We start from the raw sequence: 21,125 nt of genomic DNA on the forward strand, positions 1-21,125 counted from the left end.
GCAAAAGCAAAATTTTCAGAAAACACACTTGCAGTAAACAAATTGGAGATTACAAGCATTCCAGTATTAGTTTGCTAAGCACACTGGCAACATTTAGACTCCTTAAGACCGAAAATATTTAAACTCAACTTTAGTTGTAATATACAACTTTAGAGTCTTGTTCAAGAAAAATATGGCTTGGAAACAGTTTCCAGCATGAGAAATTTCCATAGTTTCTCTTTTTCTGCAGATGATAGTTCTGATTTAGGAAACAGTATGCAAACCTAATTTGAAGTGTTCCCAAAGAAGAGCACACAGACACTGTCTTCCTCTGCTTAAGTCTTCATTTAACAAAGTGCTTAAACACAAGCTTATAGATTGATTTAGGTAGAGTTTCTGTCAAATTTCGTAGGAAATTTTGCTGCAGTTATCGAATCCTAGCAAGGGATTGATTTCTAAGTAATCAAATTACTTTGTTGAATGAAAGCCTCATATTTCTCTTCTGAACTCTTGAGACAGCTACTGAATTTTACAAAAGGCCATTAAACGCAGTGCCGAGCGGGCAGTGCCCCGCTGGCAGGAAATACAGCTTTCCCTGGCTGACTTCTCCAAAGGAGGTCTGAACCTGCATTAACTGGAATTTAACTGGGTTCTGCATGTGATGAACTACCAAAGCAAGCAAAACCCATGGATCTGTGCTGGGACCACCAGCTGATAGATCAACTACAGGTAAAAATAAGAGTCAGACATTGGAACTGACTTGTTGGAAATTGCCTTTGCCTGCAGCCACACAGCGGGATAATTCTGGTTACTCCAAGTGCACGTGTGTAATTCATTTTTGCATAGAAATTAAGAAAAATTGTGAAGCCAGAATGCCTGATCAGCCCAAATTTCAGGTTTGAAGAATATTATAACTATCAGAACAAATAATAACATTTATGATTCATCTTCTTATTTTTCAAAGGTAGGAAAGACGGTGGCCTTGCTTCCATAACAAGCAAAGTGAGATTGTAGTGTTTCTGTTTTCATAGCAGGAGACGTTTCCCTGGCTCTCCCTTCCCTGTACTGTTGACGGGTGCACTGGGACGCTGTTGTCTTGCAGACGTGCTCCTCACCCTCCGAAGGCTTGATTCCAGTAGATGTTCTGTGAGTCTGTAAAGATAAATCATTTTTTCATCCTGGGAAAATGGAGAGTAGAAATCAGCTCTGGAGTGAGCATGGAGAACTTCTGACTCATACCTAATTTGATCCAATCTAAAGCTTATTGAGCTTAGGAGAATCCTACTGGGTTCCTTTTGGCTTTACTTCACGATGATGGTTTGGGAAGCAAAGTTATGTTGCATCCATGAGCACTTCATATCTTTTCAGCTTTCATTCATTTTCATTGAATCCTTTGTTTATCAACATGGGTTCATAAGTTCCTAAAACAGTAAACCACTTATTTTCATTGAAATTATTCTTTTGGATTTGAAATGTAAGACATTTCAGGAAATTAGTTTTAAATTGGCATTATTGCTAAGTAAAAACATTTCCCAAGGAGATAAGATTGTCTGAAAACTTTGCAAGATTTTAATTAGAATTGAATTATGGTATGAATGGACAACTAGAAAATAGAGTCGGAAAAATTGAGTGCTATCACATTTTCAGTTTCATTAATTTTGTTATTTAATTCCAGAGGATGCTTGGAGTTGTCAAACAGGAGACGAACATGCATTTCTTCATGAGGAGACCACATGCTAGGCAATGTCGGCAAACACAGACAGCAGTTGCAAAGGAGGCTTAGAGAACATGGAGGCTCCTGGTACAGATATATTTTGTTCTCAGGGAGGGAAAGCAGAGCATATAGGAGCAGACCTATAGGATAGGAACTGGGTATTCAGGGAACTGAGTTCTAACAGGAAACAGAAACTTATTGATACTAGTGTACTAGAGATAAATCATAGAATCATAGAATGGTTTGGGTTAGAAGGGACCTTTAGAGGCCATCTAGTCCAACCCCCCTGTAGTGAGCAGGGACATCTTCAACTAGATCAGGTTGCTCAGAGCCCCGTCCAACCTGATTTTGAATGTTTCCAGGGATGGGGCATCTACCACCTCTCTGGGCAACCTGTGCCAGTGTTTCACCACCCTCACTGTAAAAATTTTTTTCCTTATATCCAGTCTAAATCTACCCTTTCTTAGTTTAAAACCATTACCCTTTGTCCTGTCACAACAGGCCTTGCTAAAGGGGTTGCCCCCATCCTTCCTACAGTCCCCCTTTAAGTACTGGAAGGCCTCAATAAGGTCTCCCTGGAGCCTTCTCTTCTCCAGGCTGAACAACCCCAACTCTCTCAGCGTGTCCTCGTAGGGGAGGGGCTCCAGCCCCCTGATCATTTTTGTGGCCCTATAAATAAAACAGGGTGGGAAAATATTTGCATTCCTGGACATAGCATTTTAACTCTGGGTGCAAGGAGGAGTTTGCTTTTTGCTTGATTTTTGCAGTATGACTGACCACAGCCCATACAATTCCTCCTGCTGCTGGGCAACCCAGCCCTGTTGTCAACATCACAAGGAGAATGTGACCAGAATGGATTTTCCATAGAGGAGACAATACATATGAGAGCTCAGCTGCAGTTCTGATTTTGTTGGGGGGAACTGCGATGATGCATCTTGGATGGATAATATGGCTGGAGGTACTTTCTGTGGAAAACCCTGAGCAGAGCCTGCGTGAAGCATGTACTCACTGTGTGAGCTGCCTGTAAATTGGAGTTCTGAATGTAATTTCAAATATTGCCTGCATTATAGCTGCAGAGAATTTCATACCTATTGTTGTTCATGTCTCACATGGTGGCTGTTGCTCAAAAGCATTTTGAGGGGCTTTGTGGGCTGCAGCTGCATAGTCCAGCCAGAATGTGCCATCTCCTGCGTTGTGATGTGCTGGGAAGACTATGTGGGAGATGAAAAGATTACAGATGTAATCACAAGAGATCAGAACAAAAAATAGTGTGAGAGAAGCATTTAGTCCGCTCCTTTAAAAGGATAAAATGTTTCTCTGCAGCCATGGAAGTGAAAACAAGGATCAGGTTAACACCTGAACGCTAGCATCCTAAGTGAAAATGCATAAAGAAATCAATGTTTCATTGCACCTCTGTAAAACGAGACAGGGAGATGAGTAATCGCGCTGAGGTCTCGGTTCCTCAGTGGGGCGGAAACCAAAGATCCATCAAACAAAAGTTAGAGCTTTAATTTTCTGGCAGTGGAAACTGGCATTTTGGCATCCCGTGGAATTTTGAGCTTGTCATTGTACCCCAAACAGGTAAAATGAGTTTTCCAGAAGAAATATGATAAAAATTATCCATGTTTCTGTATCTCTTATAAACCCCAGAAATTCCAGATTTAGGTTTAGGAAAACGGTTGTATTAAGTTGAGATATTTCCCTCAGTTTCATCTTATAATATTTTTGATTTTTATATATTTTATCATTTGATACTATTTTACAGGAAGTAAAAGTGAATAACATCAATTTACAGGAATTCCTATTGCCAGATAAATAATAAAAGAGAAGTGGATGTTTGTATCTCCTAATTCTTGAATGAATAGTTAAGCGTATTTCCTGATTACTCCTTATAGAAGTGAGTAGAAATTTTTCACAAAATATTTTTTATTAAAATGTTGCTTTAGATTATATTGAAATATTTCCTTTAAATTTTATTTTGATGCAAAGTATATTGAAAGTGTTGTAAAATTTAATGTACATTTTAAAAATAATTTTTGCAGTGTACTATATTAATTTTGTATAATTTTTACTTTTGCTTTATTCAGGTATAGTAACGGTAATGTATATTATGCACATGCCATGTGCCCTGCTTTTTCATTATCAATCACAAGGTCTTTCGGCTTAGGAAGGAAATAAAAGATGTTTCAGTGAAAATTATGCATGAGATTAGTGATAATATCTTTAAGGATTCTGAAAATGTAAAGCAACTCTTCTGCTTTTAACAAGGCATAATAAAATAATGTAAAATAAAATACCAAATATAACATCACAAAGTACTACCCTGAAACCCTCTAAATGACAGCTTTCTAGCATGAAAGCAATTGGTTTTGAAATACTGGTTTTGTGGATTTTTTTGTCCAGTTGAGGTTTTTCCCAGATATGCCAATTTCAACGAACCAGCATTTAGCTCCGTGTGCGTTTTAATAGACAAGATCATTTCTGAAATTCTAAATAGAAATTGAAAAAAAATTCCTTTTTCCTCAGTCTTTTTAGGTATTTTAGAAAATGTTAATTTACCTCTTGTGAATTAACTGCTTGATCTTCCCACCAAAGCAACCGCAGCACTACCAGACTTGACAGTGCGGCAGATCAAGTGAGGATTTGGGTTTTAGGAGAATCGCTACAGGGGGCTGCAGTGCTCGGGCTGGCAGGGCTCAGCACGCAGCACTAGGACAAATGCGTTTTCCCAGAACACAAAACCTTTACCTGGGAAAGGTAAAACGCCTGAAGAAAACAAAACTCAGATTTCGAAGATCTTTCATCCAGGACTTCACCTGACTTTACTCTTTGTCCTGCATTTTTTTTTAACTTTTTTTTAGATCTTCCATTGATTTTAATGAACTGAAGTTTTTAGCATATAAACTTATCTACATATGGGTTGCACCACTGTCCCAATGACAGTAATTATATATTTTTGAGAGCTATATGTGGTTGGGGTGGGTGAAGAGGGCTCAAGGAGGTGCCTGGAGTCTTGAATCTTGCAATTCAGCGAACGTGTGTTAAATATGGTAATGGAGGAAAAGCAAGTTGATTCATCCATCGGTCACGTGTGTTAGTTTTAAACGTTTATGTCAGTACTTGCCAGGTGGTGCTCTGGGAGCGGGGCTGTGCAAGGTGCGCAGTAGCAGCAGACGTGAGTCAAAGCCTGCAGCCGCTGGGTTTCAGCTGGTACTTTTTGCTGGTGATACCTCCCACGCATGGCTCGCTGCTTCCCCTCCCAGGGACGTGGTCCAGTGCTCGCCAGAGGAGATGAGTTTCCTCATCCATGTGTTGTGTGCAAGCACATGCTGCAAGTGGGAGGAGGGTTTTGCTGAGATGACAGACACATATGCACAGATCCTTTTTATTCCTGTATCTAACTCTTTCCTGCAAAATAACAGTATGAGTGGTGGTAACTGAAGAAGACAAGAAATAGAAACCAACTGAATAGAAACGGTAGGGGTGACAGATAAACTCAGTTTTACACAAAGGTGTTAAGTTACTGTCACAGGATAGTTTTGCCTTGTCAAAATGCTTTTCATACCAGGTCTCTTTTTGCCTGGTTGTCTTTCAGATCAAGAACATACTGGAGCTTGCAATGCACAGCTTATTACATTTATGGAACTCAGCAAAAGGATATAAATCTAGATAAAATGATTAAAAAGTCAAGAAAAGAAGTGAGCAAAGACCTGCGCCCTGAAGGCATGGGCACATGTCAGAGGTGTGAAAGGAATCCCATGGAAAAGGCAGGCATGGCAAGAGGCTCCCTTGAACCCCTGGATATTCAGCACAGGAATGCCTGAAAAGGCCAGGATTTCTGCAGAATACTTTATTCCATTACTTTTTGCAGCAAATAGAAGAGTTGATGATCATGGCAGTGCTTGGTAGAAGACACATGGCTATGGTGGCAGGTACAGAAGGCAAGCTGCAAGTGTGCTATGACTTCTCCCTTGCTTTTTAGGTTTGTCCTGAGGATTAGCTAGTGAACAGAAAATAGGTGTAATAGAAAGAAAAGCAGGAAGAGGCCCCACCTAACGTCGCAGAGTAAGACTTTTTTCTCATTGATATTTAAAGTTGGATCCTCAGACCTTTGTTGCAGACTTTAACTCAGTGGCAAATAAAAGTATCAAGGGAAGAAAGATATATGTGACTATAATGCACAGGCAATCCTTCAGAAAAAGCATTCTGGATTTTGAGCTCTACTAAATCAGTTGGGGTTTATTGCAATATGGTTTTTTGGCTAATTTGTTCAGGAAGAGGGCATATATTAAATATTAAGACCATATATATATGAAAAATAATGATTTTATTAGTTAAGAAAGCAAGAAAAATATGTAATGCCCTAGTAATCCTTAAATCTGCTTATCTGGTGCTAGCATAATACATCTTCCTTCTTTAACCAGACTTCTAACTGAATGAAAGTCCCAGTAAATCGATGAGGCCCTTCTGCCCACTATATAAAGGTTAAGTTATCCAACAAAGACTAAAAATAATGATAGGTGACTCAGGTGGACAATAAAAGTCTAAATTTCAAGTATTAAATAACTTCCCTCATTCATGTAAATTGTACCATAAATTGACTTTTTAATCTTAAGACAAAAATCAGTTCAAAACAGTTTTATAGCACTTGCTTTGTAGAAAACTTGCAGTCCGGGAAAGGGCTGAGTTAACTGAATAAATAATATACCCATACCCCTTAATATATAATACATTAATGCAAGATAACTTCATATTGATCTGCTGCCAAACAACCATGATGACTTACTTATTTTTGTGTAAAGAGTAGGATTTTAAAACATCAGCTGACATTATTTTTCTTTATTGCAGGGTTGGGTTTGACTGTGCTCACTTCCTATGTGAAGATATTAAATATACAATTTAAAGACAGTGAAAAGAGCTGTAAAAGCCTTCCAGATTTCCCAACTTTCAAAAATTCCCATCTCTCATTAAAGATGTGCTAAAGCACACTTTTAATGAGCAGCCCTGGGTGATTTTTTTTATCACATCAAGATTTTCATAGAAAAATTAATTAGAAACTTTGGACAAACATTTCAGTAATTTATATTCTTTACAGTTAACGTTTAATGTAAATCTGATGTTGAACAACAGTTCTATCCCATACTGCCTGTATGCTTTTCAGTTGTATCTTGCTTCCTATTGCTATAGTATAGTAGTACTAGTACTGGACAGCAAACTGTGGAGTTACCAGATGCTCTGTAACCAGTTTAGGAGAGGTACACTGGTTCCCCTGGTTTCACAAGTTCCTCAAAAAGATGTTTGAAGAGACTTTCAAGAACCGACATGAGCAGAGGCACGCTTCCCTAGGTCCTTCTCATGGCTAAAGAAATGATCTGGAGATGTTCCCACGCAGGAATTCATAGGTGGCGGCAGAGATTTGAGAGTTTTGTGGGAAGACGTTGCCAGCCAGGCTCCTGAGCTTGGGTCCACTGCGCATGGCAGCTGAGGTGCGCACGCTTGTTTCCAGCAGTGCCGTGCAGTGGCACGTCTGTGTCCCTCAGAGCATGCCTGGGTGTGGAGGAGGACTGTGGGAGGAAACCCCTGCTCACCACTTCGAGCTGTGTTTTGTGCCAAGCCACGTGCAGCTGTCAGTGGCTTTGCAATGTGCTTGGTCTATACTGCGTACTCACAAATATTGCTGCTGTCTGTGCTGGGTTTAATTTTGGGGGGATTGAAAGAAAGTACCTTGGGAAGGATTGTACGAGGAGAAGACACATAAACCTTGCTTCCTGACTCAACTTTGTTATTTTTGTAAATGTGGAACACATTTGGTCTGGCATCCCATTTGATTTGTTTACTGCTCTTGTGTCCCACATTTGCAGAGGCTTTCCAAACATAGATATTTCTCTCATCTGGACTGGCTCTGTCTTCTGCACAGAAACCCCAGTATAGGTGGGTGGAGTACACATCCAGGGCGTTTGGGTGAGCCATGAAGGGGAACACGTGAACTTTTTGAATTACCTGGTTTGTACTTTTCAGCCTTGCCCATGGTTCAAGTGTAGAAATTACGGGATTTGTTTGGGAAATGATGTTAGGCAACATCAGCTAGCAGCCCTTACCTTGGCTGCACGCAGCTCCCCCCTTATGTGATCTGCCCCTGGATGTGGAATATTACAGCACTGTTATGAATTACTCTGTCTCTGTGCTTTGGAAAGTATGCAGTATGGCTTGTTTTCAAGCATCGCTTTTATTATAAAAATCAGTGGCTCCTACAGTGACCTGAAACTAGTCAGGTAGGATTTAAACAAACAAAGAATTTCACAGATGGCTGATTTGTTACTTCACTGTGGTATGCATAAATAGTTCTGTGTTTCAAAAAAATACTTCTCCCTTGCGTTCTAGGTAAGACTATTGCTAGTTTTTCATACAAACATACAAACATAATTCCCAGTTTAGGTGGGACATATTTCAGTCAAATCACACTGAAAGAAGGAACAAACCCATCCTCTCAGCCCAACCTTTTTCCAGCCAGAGCCCCCTCCATAGAGTCTTTCTTCTAGCCACCATCTCAGCTGGTCTAGCCCTTTTCAAATATGCTGAGGATTTAAGTGAGTACTAGCTCCACCACCCTTGCCACCTGGCATATCTGCCGGAAGGGTTGGGAGATCTAAAAAGGGTCATTTTTTTTCTGCATATGTTCTGAAGCTCAGTGGATAGACCCTGACATACTGTAGTCTTTCAGAAATGCATTGACTTAATTTAAACGCCTCTGTAATGGCCCAGAAGACGACACTTTTCCCCAGAAGCAGTTGCCTAGCATGCATCATTCTTGGCAGTATCTGCAAATAAACTTCTTGTAATTGATTTAATAATTTTCAAATAAAAAAATTATGATAGCTGTGGACAGCTATAAATAACAGAAATGAAACACGTTATTTGCACAGCGCCTTCACATGCACTTGTTTAGCTCTTTTTGCTGTTAAGTTAAAACATCTGTTTCTATGGAAGTGGAGCATTCCACGCAACAAACACAGCACTGGAAGTGACCCACATATTAAATGACAACATTTGACAAATTCTAGCAGTTGATTACTGGGGAGGAGTAGACTGTGGTTATAATCAGAGTAAACCAAAAAAATGTGTACCTTTATAAACCTAGAGTTTAAATGAAACATCTGTACTAAATCATGTCTGTAGAACAGCACTGTAGCCAACTACCAGACCATATGATAATGGGGTGTTTTTAACAATCCCTATTTCCATCGCCATCCTCCAAATCAGATCCAGACTGTGCCCACTGGCATGAATTCTGCTGGAAACCAATTGGGATAGTGTCAGGCTACAGTGGATGCTGTCAGTTTAGATACAGATGCCCATAAAAAGTTAGTGATTCCAAAACCTCATGGAGATTGTAAGCACAGGTAGAAAGTCAGGTGAATATTAGGGTGCTTTGTAGGCTACAGTCTTTTCCAGGCATATTTTAACTGAGGATTACACCTTGGAAAAGGTGGATATGCTGCAGTGACTGTGGATTCTTATTCTTAAGTGAGTGTATAGCAAGAAACTGGGCATTAGAATTGCAGCAGCAGGTCAGCTGGTGATAAACCCAGAGTGCTCAGGCTGGCACCAAACCCGGGTTTGGCAGCTCACCAAAACATAATTCTTTGGGTCTGTGAAACTGATATACAAAAGTCAAGTAAGTACAATTTTCTTTGAGTGCCTCCTGTTGCTGTTAAGTGGATACAAAGCAAAAGAAAACTCATTTAGTCCATCTCTTTATGTAGATTCTTACACTGATATTCAGCAGTAGCATCTGAACATACAAATTTTCTCATTACTGCAGAATATTCCCTGAAGTAATTTAAAAAGCAAAACAAATACCAAAACTTTGTATTAGCTTTACATAGTCACTAAAATCTTTCAAAAACATAAAAAGACAAACCCATCCTGCAACTAGAATGTTAGTTTTAGATGGCCTATAATAAAATTTTGCCATCATATTAGGAAAACGTGGTCAGAGTTCCTTGACCAACATGAGTGATACCCAATAAAAACTGAAATATTGAAACAGTGAAATATTTCTTGGGTGACCCTCAAGAAATAGTAGGTATTTGGCACATGGGAAGTTCTCACTCTGAACAAGAAAATGAGTACTCTTTGGCAGGAATAAAAGGATAGGCTACATCAGTACGGAACAAAGAATATAACAAGTGGTGGTGTCTCAATTTACATTTATTGTTTAGCAGGACTTACCTAAAATACTATAATAATAAAATTATTTCATTATTTAGAGCTAACCTGTCAGGGCATTATGCCAATGAGGAGTTAATGGGATTCTTACTTAAGAGCAAGGGACAAGTTTTTAAGACAACATGCAAGTTGTACACCGAGGAGGTAGGGAAAAGCCTATATAGTATTCATTTAAAATATTATTTTGATGAAGTTTGGTGATCCAATACTTTGGTTTGAACATTCTATTTAAGTTTGGAAATAATTATAAGAAGCTTAAATACTTAAACCACAGCCATAGTAGAAATTGTGACTGGTAGGTTACTGAATTCAAGTATAACGGAAAAGTGGATAACCAGTGCAACCAGTGTGCTTAAATATGCAAGAAAATCTGAAATAAATAGCTGAATTACTTTGAGATAAACACAAAAGGGAGGGGGAGAAGGTTCAACCTCAAAAGACTTAGAAATACAAGATCATATTCGGTCTTACATTTTATTAAACTTTTTCATAGATTTATAAACGTTATTGTCACAAGGGACTATTAGATCATCTGGCCTGACTTGATCTTGTAGAAAAGCAATGACTAGAGGGTCCTCTGAGAGAGCTCTTCCTCAATGTATTCGATACTGTATAACTAATAACATACAGTGCTATTACAGAAAATGAAACGCTTCACCATATAGATCTGTAATAAAATAATTCTCACAGTATATATCTTGAATAGCCATTTTAGGATGGTGTTAATTTCAAAATCCAGTGAAAAACTTAATTCCTAATATTTACCCGAGTTTCAGTTTAAGTCGTTTGCTTCTGGTGTCAAAGCATCTGACAAATAAAACCACTTGATTGGGACGATCTAAATTTTCCTTATTCTTTGGCCTCTTTTAGTGTCAGGCCATCAGTATGTATTTCAGTATATTACTTTCTAAGTCATTTATAATGGCACATATGAACTGTTGTATAAAGCTGAAAAAATATCGCTGAACCTGCCAACATCCGTGTCTAGTTTCTTAAGACTAACCTTCTGGTTTGGAAGATTTTTACAATGGTTGTATGTCTTACTAATGGAAGTTGTCAGCTTAATCTGCCTCGTCGAATGTACTACTAACTAAAATTCTGCTTTCATTTAGAAAAAGTGTTAGTATTTGATGAAATCATTCTGGATTCTATATGGAGGCAGTTTCAGAGGGTTTTTTTACACCACAGTGTGAAGGCTGCTAGTTTTACACTATGCCTCATCACTCATGAACAGAAGAGCTTTATATACACAGTAAATAATAACTACAGGTATTTTAGACAAGTTATCATTCCACGTAAATTTTGGGACACCTTTCTCAAAATACATTAGGCAAGTAGAGCTATTTTTGTTCTCTCAACAAATGCAGCTACATCTTCACTCCATGATTTTTAGAACTGTCTAGTATTAATCTCACTCCAGCAGAGAAATTTTGAATTTTGTAAAGTCAGTGAGCATGACTGCTACCATTTGGTAACTCTATTGCATTTGTCTTCTCATATCATGTACCATTATTTAATTCTATTTTGCCATTTCTGTGTCGTGTGGGATCCCGTCTGTATGGCATGACAGTTGAAAGTCTGGCACACACTCTTGACAGCTGTTTTGAAGTGAAGGCTGCGATGCGTGCTACATCTGGAGGTGCTGAGGTTTGAGTGCAGACAGTGAAAAAGTCCAATTTCTCTTTAGGGATGACTGGGATAGATTTACAGTATCTAAGCTCTCGTTCAGGAAGGGTACTCCATAAGGATCTACTCGGGTGGATGCCACTGCAAAATCAAAGCCAAAGACTCTATGGCACTACAGAATAAGTTAAAAACAAGTTAAATATTCAGTTAGGGTACTCATGGACATTGCCTATACTATACTGAAATGGCAGCCAAAAATTATAAGTTTTCTGTCTGATTTTCTTCTAATTTTTAAGTTATGTTTTTGTTTACTTACTGTGCATCATTGTAAAGTTCGGTCTAGACTTCATAGACTTCTCCTCATGACGGGAGAATTGCTAAAGCGGTAATACTATCAATCTCAAGAAATTCAACCCTAACTAATTAAGACGCAATATGTCTTTAAGAAAAGGAGTAGAAGAGAAAGGGGTTGGGTAGTTATTTTTTTAAATTTGATCTGTTAACGTTTTTGTTCTGTGAAAAGAATGATCCTTTATTAATGATTTCATGTCCAGTCAAAAACTCTTAATTCACACACTTTTGACACATAAAACTAGCACATTCTTCTAATTACAAGAAATCTTCATTTTAGGGGCTCAGTAATTCTTTATAAAGAAGTGCATATAAAAATATGGTTGATTTTGCTTAATTTCAGAGCAAAATAGAAATTAACTTTATACACTTGCGTATTTAAAAAATAAACCTGGTCAAGTTGTACTACACACTGTAGCATTCAAGGAGTGATGCATTTTTGGAACTGTAGGCCTTCCTCCTGCAACACTTATTCCTGAGAGTAGTCCTTTGCAAATATTTCAGGTTTCTATTTATCAAACCAGAATGTTCCTCCTTAAGTACAAGTATCTTGTGTGTTTTATAATGAATAAGGAGGTGACAGGACTGGCTGGGAAGGTGACTGGTTTGGTTATTGGCATTTTCTCTAATTTTTTTCTAAGGCTCCACAAGTATTTTCATCCTTCTGGCTTCTGGAGACATGGTGCTTCCAATGAACTGAGCACCAGACATGAAGACTGGAAATGCCTCTGAAGCAAAGGTGAGTCAGTGAGGAGCTGAGGATGTCTCGTGTCCACACCACATCCCTCTTCAATTCTGTGTTGTGCCACAGTTTGACTTCACCGTACCCTGTTATTCAAGGCCTGGATGGAACATTCCCCACCTCTGTCCAATTCCACAAATCCCCTTTGCAGTGGAGGAGCTGGCAGGGTGTTGGGATGCCCCTTTCTTCTCCAGCAACAGTACATCAGTGCCCAGAATAGTGAAGCTTCACCAGGTCTGGAAGGAAGAACAAAGTATTTGATAAAGTTGATTGGGGATGCACTTGGGATGCACTTAGATGCTTTGGTGATGGTTATTATGAAAAATCCAGACATGTCTTCACCCTTGTGGTTAAAATGGTGATTCCTACAGAGTGCTTCATTCTGTGGCTGCACCACAGCATATTTGTGTTCAAGCATTGTGTCGTACTCATTGTTCACTTTTAATTTCAAGGCTATATTTTCATTTTAAGCCAGTGGTGTTGTTTCATGGAAATGCAGGAATCCTTGCCAAAATCAGCCAGCTAAGAATAAGGCAGTCATCAAAATCAACTTCCACTCTGGTCATATTTAAAAAAATACAGTAGAGCCTAGGAGAGCCTGACAACACTACAACAACTTGTTGAAGGCCCTGTAGCACATAGAAATAGAAAATGTAAGTGTTCAGATTTTTGGGGTGAAATTCTATCCAAATCATTCCAGTACACAGAAATGTGCAATCTCAACAGAAAGACTTTCTCCATCTGAAACAAAATATTACTGTTGCTATTGATGTACTCACTTTCTGCAGGCAAGCTCCATCATCAGATGGTCTTAATTGAGTTCTGACACTCAGTCTAATCAATCTGTAGTAGAGAAACAGCAAAAGAACTTGACTTCAGTTTTGGGAAAATTACATATTTAAAGTATTTGAGTATCAGCCACAGAGTGATTTTACATTAAGTGAAAGCTGCTGGTAGGAAAAGAAAATTGAGACTATCTCAAAGCTACTCAGTCAGCTCCATTCACGGCACATTTTAAGAAGAGAAACCTTGTTGATCATAAATAAAATATTGTTTGTTAAATGAGAGTCCTGTCTATTCCTGATACATTATTTTTAAGAAACCTTGCTTCTTATCCACATAAATATCAGGGGAAGTTCAAAATTACTATTTTACCTCTATGAAATGTTCATTTTCTGGTTTTCACCATCCAGAAGAGCTTTGAAAGAGTAAGTACTACTTCAGACTTACAGAAGCTAGTAAGGTTTTACTTGTAGAACTAATGGCCAAATGATGGTTGGGTGATCTCAAGTTTACTCAGCACCCAGATGTTATACGGTTTCCGGAAATTCTGTGGTTGAATTCAGATATTTCAATTTTTTGTTCTGAACACTAAGTCATTATTATATATTTTTCAGGGAGTAATGGAAAACTGGAAAACTGTTAGCTTCAGCATGGTATAATAATATAATGAAAACCTGAATTATAATTTCTTTGAGATTTAAAATGTGACTGTGTACATTTTTAATTATTCATACATTATACACTCATAAATATATACACTCATTTGTGGCAACCAGACAGTTTCAAAACCATTAGTTATTCATCAGGGATGTACACATGAACCTCTTGCATCTCCACGGGAAAGTAAGTAAATAAGTAAATCTTTTGTCCTTTACTATTTACTATCAACGGACTCCTGCAGTGGTTGTTTGGTTGTTTGGTTGTCTGTTTTTAAGCATTTCTTTACAGCTGTGTTTTCCATATAGCTTAGCTTTGTGTTGCCTAAATTTATCTAAATTATATGAAAATTAAAATTATGAAAGGCAGATTCCAAAGAAAAAAAAATTCTTATATTTATGCTATTCCTGAACTAAAGTGCGAGTTCTGTTTGCTTGCAAATGTGCATTTCCAGGAGGCCTCGAGGGCCCCAGTCGTGGAAGCTGTCTGCAGCGGAGGCTTGGAGACTCAGAGTAAAAGTTTCAAAAACATCTAAGGACATTTTTCTACATGACACTGTCAATTTTTAACTTGCTGTTACTTATATTCCTATACAGAAACAACAATGCCAGAGAAAGAGTATTTTAGACCTGGTTAGTTTTAATTATCTGGTAGCAAAAATTAGCGAATTGCAATGGAATCTTCTATAGTTAGTGAGTCTGGCCAAGATACATGGCACTCACTATCTCATCTAAGGTTAGACATCGGCGTTGGCCAAACTTTAAAAAAAAACAGATTGATTGTAGTATTATCAATCCTAACCATGCCATCTGTCTTCCCTCAGTATAATACACAAAAGCATTAGGAGCCTATGAAAGATTCATAGCAATCAGAAAACTGAACAGAAAAGCCAATGAGAAACTCCAGAGCCAAGATGTAGCTGAAGTTTTTCTCATCTACCAGACTCTAGTTGTCTAACTCACTGCTCTGAGAAGGAGAGTCACAGTCCAAACATACCTAGAAAGGCATCCCTTAGGTTCTGGCAAACAGCTCACTTTGTCAAAATGCAGCAAAAAAGGCCATTTTTACATATAATAGTTGGGCAGTTGTGATACCTGTCACAAAAGTGGGATCTAAATGCAGGTCCAGCCTGTCTATTGATGTCAGGCCTACATCTCACACCTCCAAGTACTCCCTGGGTTAGGTTGGAAAGGGCTAAGCATTTCTTCTCTTCTCCTGGTAAAGATCGACTATCATGCAGCAAACTGCAAAATAAAGGCTCTGAGATTTTGGTAGGCAAAGTGTAAACAGAAGCAGAAGGAGGCAGCAGTTTTCTAAAGATTACACACTAAAAAACATCCTTAGTTCTTGTGTGAAGTATTTTCAGTGCTCTCAGTTGCTCATGTGTACCTAGGTGTCCCACAATGAAGTCCTGAGAAAAGTCTGCCATTTTAACCTTAATTTGAAAGGAAAATTTGTGTCTAAACTAACAGATGACCTTGTGATTTATCAAGATCCTCATTAGATTCCCTTAAGTACTGAGGGCACTGTCTTCTCAGTGATGAGTACTCACCTGTACTGAAGTTCTCAGGTTTGAATGATCATCCTGAATCAGTTCAGGAACCCAGAGTACCTTCACTATGCCTGAAATTCCTTTTCCACAGTCTGACACCTCCATCTCTGTTTAAAAAAAAGACAAGGAAAAAGGAAACATACCCTTTCATAGACTCCATGTCAGTCTCTTCTGTTGCTAGTTTAGTCTTTCTGTCTAGGGATGACTTTTCTCTTGGCAGAACAACAGGACTAGGAGAAGAGCAGATCAGTGCAGACATCCAGATCACCCACATTTACACACATACACACACTAAAATCAACTGTGAAGGACAGTCAGAACTGGAGGTAGCAGAGAGAACACTGCTCACCTGGCTGTTATGCTCCAAACTTTCTAAAGCACATTATTTGTGGTTTCACTCTCTTTTACTTGGTACCGTCTACAACATTAGCCCAAAACCAACAGTCCCTGAATTATTCATTGCAGCTTCCAGGAGGCCAGCTGCCACTTCTGTCACTGGGTCATAGGTATTAGACTTCATTAGGCTTGAGTACACATGATGCCTTGCTTGGCATAGTCACATCTGTGTCATGCAAATTAATGAAAAAATATTTTTAGATCATTTATTGATTCACTGATATAACTCATTCAAACATCTCTCTTTTTTCATGTTCTATGTCATTTTTCCTAATTACAAAGAATGAACCAGCTTTGCAGAAATACTCGAATCAATTTTTGGCTGTGATTTTACAAGTATATCTGTATGAGCGGGTCATTATAGACTCCCTTTACTGAATAAAGGGAATAAATATAGAGTTGGATGCTGTAAACTCTTCCCAGCAGTCTCAAAAGAGAAACTGTACTTTTCCACTGTACTTTTCCACTCCAGCCTCACCAGATGTAGCACACATCATACTCGTAGTTTCAAAACAGCTGTCAGCAGTGTGTGCCAGAATCTCAGTTGCCCTGGCACTCAAATGGTATTTCACATGACATACAAGTGGCAACATCAAATGAAAGGATAATGGCACACAGTACTACAGAAATAACTAATGAATTCATGTAACGGTAAACCAGATTGCAGGCGTCTTCAGTGGCACTCTTTTCCATTTGCCAACTCAATTGAAGTACTTATGTCTAGGACTATCTTTCCCACAAATGCCTTTCTCCTCCCTTTTTATAATTTTGGCATTGGTATATACTCCTTTTCTCTTGCTTCTGGTATCAGATTATGTTTATTCCTTCAATTCCTGTTGCAGAAATTTTATTCAAGGTAGGATTATTTCTTCAGTAGTCTACTAAAATCAGCTTCTTCCTGCCTTCCCAGACTTATCACACTGGTCAAAACATTAACATTGAGATAACCTAGCTTGTTTGTTATGCATCTGGAGGAAGACATTTACCATCAGCCATGTGAAGTTCCAGAACAGCCTCCCAGCAGAAGCAGAAACAAACAACCAAATCAGGTCTAAAGTAGGTTTCGCTACAGAACAGGAGTTACTTCCAATATGAAGAATCAGAAGGTTTCTTTGAAGTGTGTTTGCTATGTTTCTGTGCTATTCCTACATGTATAGGAGCAGAATCTGTCTTCATGGAAGAGTTTATTTCTGTTAAGCATCTGGGTATGGACTAGCTCATCCAATGCAGAGCTGATTAGCCAAGTTTACCAGCAAGAGTCTGTCTTGAAAAGCTGCACTTATATCGATACAGATACTGTAGGATGGGCCCTGGAATGTCTTGACAAATATCCTGCAAACTGCATTATGTAAAATGAAAATGGATTGGTAGCCTCAGGTCATGGAAACATGAACTAAAAATCTGATAGTGATCATGCTAGTGTTTAAAGTTCTTCAGAGAGCAGCCACTCATACAGCTCTCTTTGGCCCTCCTGCTTCATGTTTCTTATGTGTTGTGGGCAGTCTGCTTTCAGTCTGTTGTCCCTCTGCCTCTCATCGCTCTTTTGGCGTCAACTGGAAGCCAGCTGGCTGGTCCATCCTCCTTCATTTCAAAGTTACTTTGGCGAGTACCAGAATAACACGGTACTCCCTCCAAGAGGCACAGTGGTTGCCTTTCTCAAGTCAGGCTTAAAGGCCCTGCCAAAGCAGTCAAAGAACATCTTGTTTTACAACCACAGAAAGAAATACAAAAAATTCTTCCCCTTCACATGCCAGAGTTGATACTTTTTATCTACAGAGTCTATAAGACGCAGCACAGCCTAGCCCACATCTCCCCTTGGCCTTCCCCGTTGGCTCTTTGCCGCGTGCACACCATGCAGGGTGGAGTTTGTACAGATCTGTGCGATACCATTTTAATGTACTTTAGTTTGGCTGAATGCTCCATGAGGCACAGACTGAAGCCAGGAACTGAGATTTGGCAAAGCTGCCCATGCGAGCCCTCAGATCACTGTTTGGGGAGCCAGGCCCTGAACTGGAGGTGCAGGAGCTGCTCATAGTTCTGAGCGGTTCACCGTGGCTCTAGTGGGCAGAGGCAGGTCGAGTGATGGCTTCCCAGTGAAACTCTTCGGAACAAGGAAAATGCTATTCTCAAGAGAAAGACCAAGCATCTCCTTATCTGGGAATTCAAGACAAGACTTAAGAACAGCTGAAAAAGCATATTCATAAAGAAGGAATGAAGACGTCTTATATGATGAGTTCCAGCTTTTCTGCTAAATGCTCTTTTCTCCAGCAATATTCTCATGATTGAAGCAGCAAGAGGTTCAGAATAACCCACTGACCAGTTTCCAATATTGCTTAATATGATCTTTGGACTGAACAGGCTAATTTAAGGCCCAGTATAGCCTAATGTGGCTGCAGTGCCCCAGGAAGGTCTGGTCCTTTCCCTCCTAATATTTGGTTCCAGGATCCAATATATAATATAATACCGTGTGTTAGAGCTGCAAATGGGGGCTGTTATTTTATGATTACTGGTTGTATTTACTTTGAGAAAAGTATTTTAAGGAGACAAATGTCTAAGATAGTTGTGCTGCCGCTGATGTACTTTTGGTGTGTTTTGTGAGAAGAGAAGAGAAGAGAAAAGAGAAGAGAAGAGAAGAGAAGAGAAGAGAAGAGAAGAGAAGAGAAGAGAAGAGAAGAGAAGAGAAAGAAGAGAAAGAAGAGAAGAGAAAGAAGGGAAGAGAAGAGAAGGGAAGGGAAGGGAAGAGAAGAGAAGAGAAAAGAGAAGAGAAGAGAAGAGAAGAGAAGAGAAGAGAAGAGAAGAGAAGAGAAGAGAAGAGAAGAGAAGAGAAGAGAAGAGAAGAGAAGAGAAGAGAAGAGAAGAGAAGAGAAGAGAAGAGAAGAGAAGAGAAGAGAAGAGAAGAGAAGAGAAGAGAAGAGAAGAGAAGAGAGGGCCATTCTCAGCCAGGAACTGTGGGCCAGAAAACTCATCCCAAAAATTCGGGACAAAGATGAACAGCAGCAGCAGATGAAATGAGCACACACCTTCTGCAATGAATTGTTTTCTCAGGCTTAATGTGAAAAATTTAGATTTCTTTCTCCTTTCCTCCCCCTGAGAAAAGCTTTACATAGGTTTTAAGCAGTGGTAAATAGTACGGTTGCTATAATGCCTCAGTCTTGATTGACTGCTATGTGTATTGTATGTGGTACATTATATGCCGCTTTTCTGACACTGGTTTCTTGTCATTAGTTAAACATAATTTTACCTGGAACAGTGCCTGAATTTCCAGATGAAAGGGCTTTGATAAAAAGAACAGGCTAATCATTTTCTTACATTGGTGAAAATCATGAGGAATTTAATTTCAGTATAGTTGCTCTGTGTTTACATCAGCGTCACTTAAAGTAGAATGTAATGCTGTACACACTTCTAGTTAGAAATAGTTGTTTAAACAGTGCTTCTTGCCAGATATAGTGACTGTCATATACATGGAAATGTGCATGCTTGCTTGGAGGATGCTAGGCTGATGGCACTGAAAGACTCCTTTTACCTTCCCATCTGGCACAGCGTTCACCTTCCCAAAAGGGTTAAAAGCATATCTCTGCTAAGCCCAGCTCCATCCTGCCTGTGACAGTAACAGTTTTGGTCTGATCAGACTGTCAGTGGTTGTGGTGTCATGGTCACATTCCAGTGTTGTCATCCTCTGCTAAAGAGCGAACTGTTCACAGAAGTCATAGGAGACAAGGAGTATGAAAGGATTATGTCTGATTTGACTGTAGAGACTTTGTATTTGGTTGATTTTTATCCCATTTTAAAACCTTCTGTGTTATAGAAAAGATGTTGAAAAGCAAAAGAATAAATCAGATTCTGTGTATGAACTATTTACCGGAGAGACTGAAATCACTCATGCTGGGATGATCTATTATAACAGGCACAGATACTGCAATAGCCTTTTCAAAGATGACCTGAGCATAGGCACCTCACGGAGCATGGCAGCATATGTGCTTAGTAAGGGTTAATATAGTTTGGCACAGCTAGAATGGTAATTCAAGAAGAAGACATTACAGGCTATGGCTCCTGATGAGAAACTTCTTTCCTGGGGTGTGCTGGAAGTCACAAGGCCAAAGGCCAAGTGACTTCATGCTTCTCAGAAGAGGCCATGACACACATCCTGGAATGGCACGTGGAAATTTCAAAACACATATGTGGGCAGAGGCCCCCTACAAACCCCAGTGTGAGCCCCAGGATGTTTTTCACTTTTGATTGTTAACTTCATAACCTGGCACATCTCTCTGAACAATTAGGGACAGATATTCAGCTATTACTTGTAGATTGCCCCAATACAATCACATAGTTTCATCCCTGTCTTTCTACAGCCTTTTTAGATCATCAAAACAGGCTTTTTTACCCATTTAGAGAATTCTATGTGCCAACCTGTAGAAGCTCAGGTCTGATTCTTGATGACCTTAATAAACATGCACATCTCTCTCACGTGAAGGAGGATCCTTTCTTAGAACTGATGTTTTAAGATTAAGTTACAGAAAAACTGCACTCCATATGGGCAGCACAAAGTAAGTAAAACCAAATACAGCCTAAAGAGTAATAATATCAGAAAAGCAGTAATTTGAAATGAGGTGGCTTGTTACAAACTGCAGCCTATGTGGAACAGAAGCCCGATCCAACTTCTTTCTCCCCATCCCTGGAAGGCTGGAGGCTTGATTAGTTACGCTCTGTACAATGCTGTGGGAGCCTCACACAGTGTGCCGTAAAACAGCAACTGTGTTTTATTTTCTATCACAAAATGATATATTAATGCTTGTCCGAAGCATAGAAATTAGGACCCAATGGCAAAGGTGAGATGGATGTTTAGGAGCTGGGGTATTAGTTAAGGTTAACAAGCAATGAGTATATAGTTACCTCTTTTGTAACATACCTCTACCTTCAGTGAGAACAAGGTATTGTAGCAAATCATTAACATTAGTGGAGTTATTCCACTTTGTACCAGTAGAGGATGATGGCCATTCTATCTTCTTAATAAAAAGATGCACTTCCTTGTAAATTCAAGGTGTGATGATTGCCAGGAAAAATAAATGCATTTGATTTTTCGAAGCCTTTCTGTCAGT

General features: G+C 39.1%; 1 long non-coding RNA gene across 3 annotated transcripts; it reads left to right on the forward strand.

Moving 5' to 3' along the window:
* Nucleotides 1-244: 244 nt before the first annotated feature.
* On the forward strand, nt 245-13,703 carry LOC142053652 (uncharacterized). Of its 3 annotated transcripts, none has more exons than XR_012659292.1 (5): nt 245-1,125; nt 1,655-1,780; nt 2,461-3,590; nt 5,289-5,758; nt 12,541-13,703. It is a non-coding gene; the product is annotated as an uncharacterized LOC142053652 (long non-coding RNA). The 3 variants fall into 3 exon arrangements; XR_012659291.1 differs by having other exon boundaries at nt 247-1,125; nt 5,289-5,625; XR_012659290.1 differs by lacking the exon at nt 12,541-13,703 and having other exon boundaries at nt 250-1,125; nt 5,289-7,470.
* Nucleotides 13,704-21,125: the final 7,422 nt, after the last annotated feature.

Source organism: Phalacrocorax aristotelis, chromosome 2 (genome assembly GCF_949628215.1).
Source record: "Phalacrocorax aristotelis chromosome 2, bGulAri2.1, whole genome shotgun sequence".
Taxonomy (NCBI): Eukaryota; Metazoa; Chordata; class Aves; order Suliformes; family Phalacrocoracidae; genus Phalacrocorax; species Phalacrocorax aristotelis.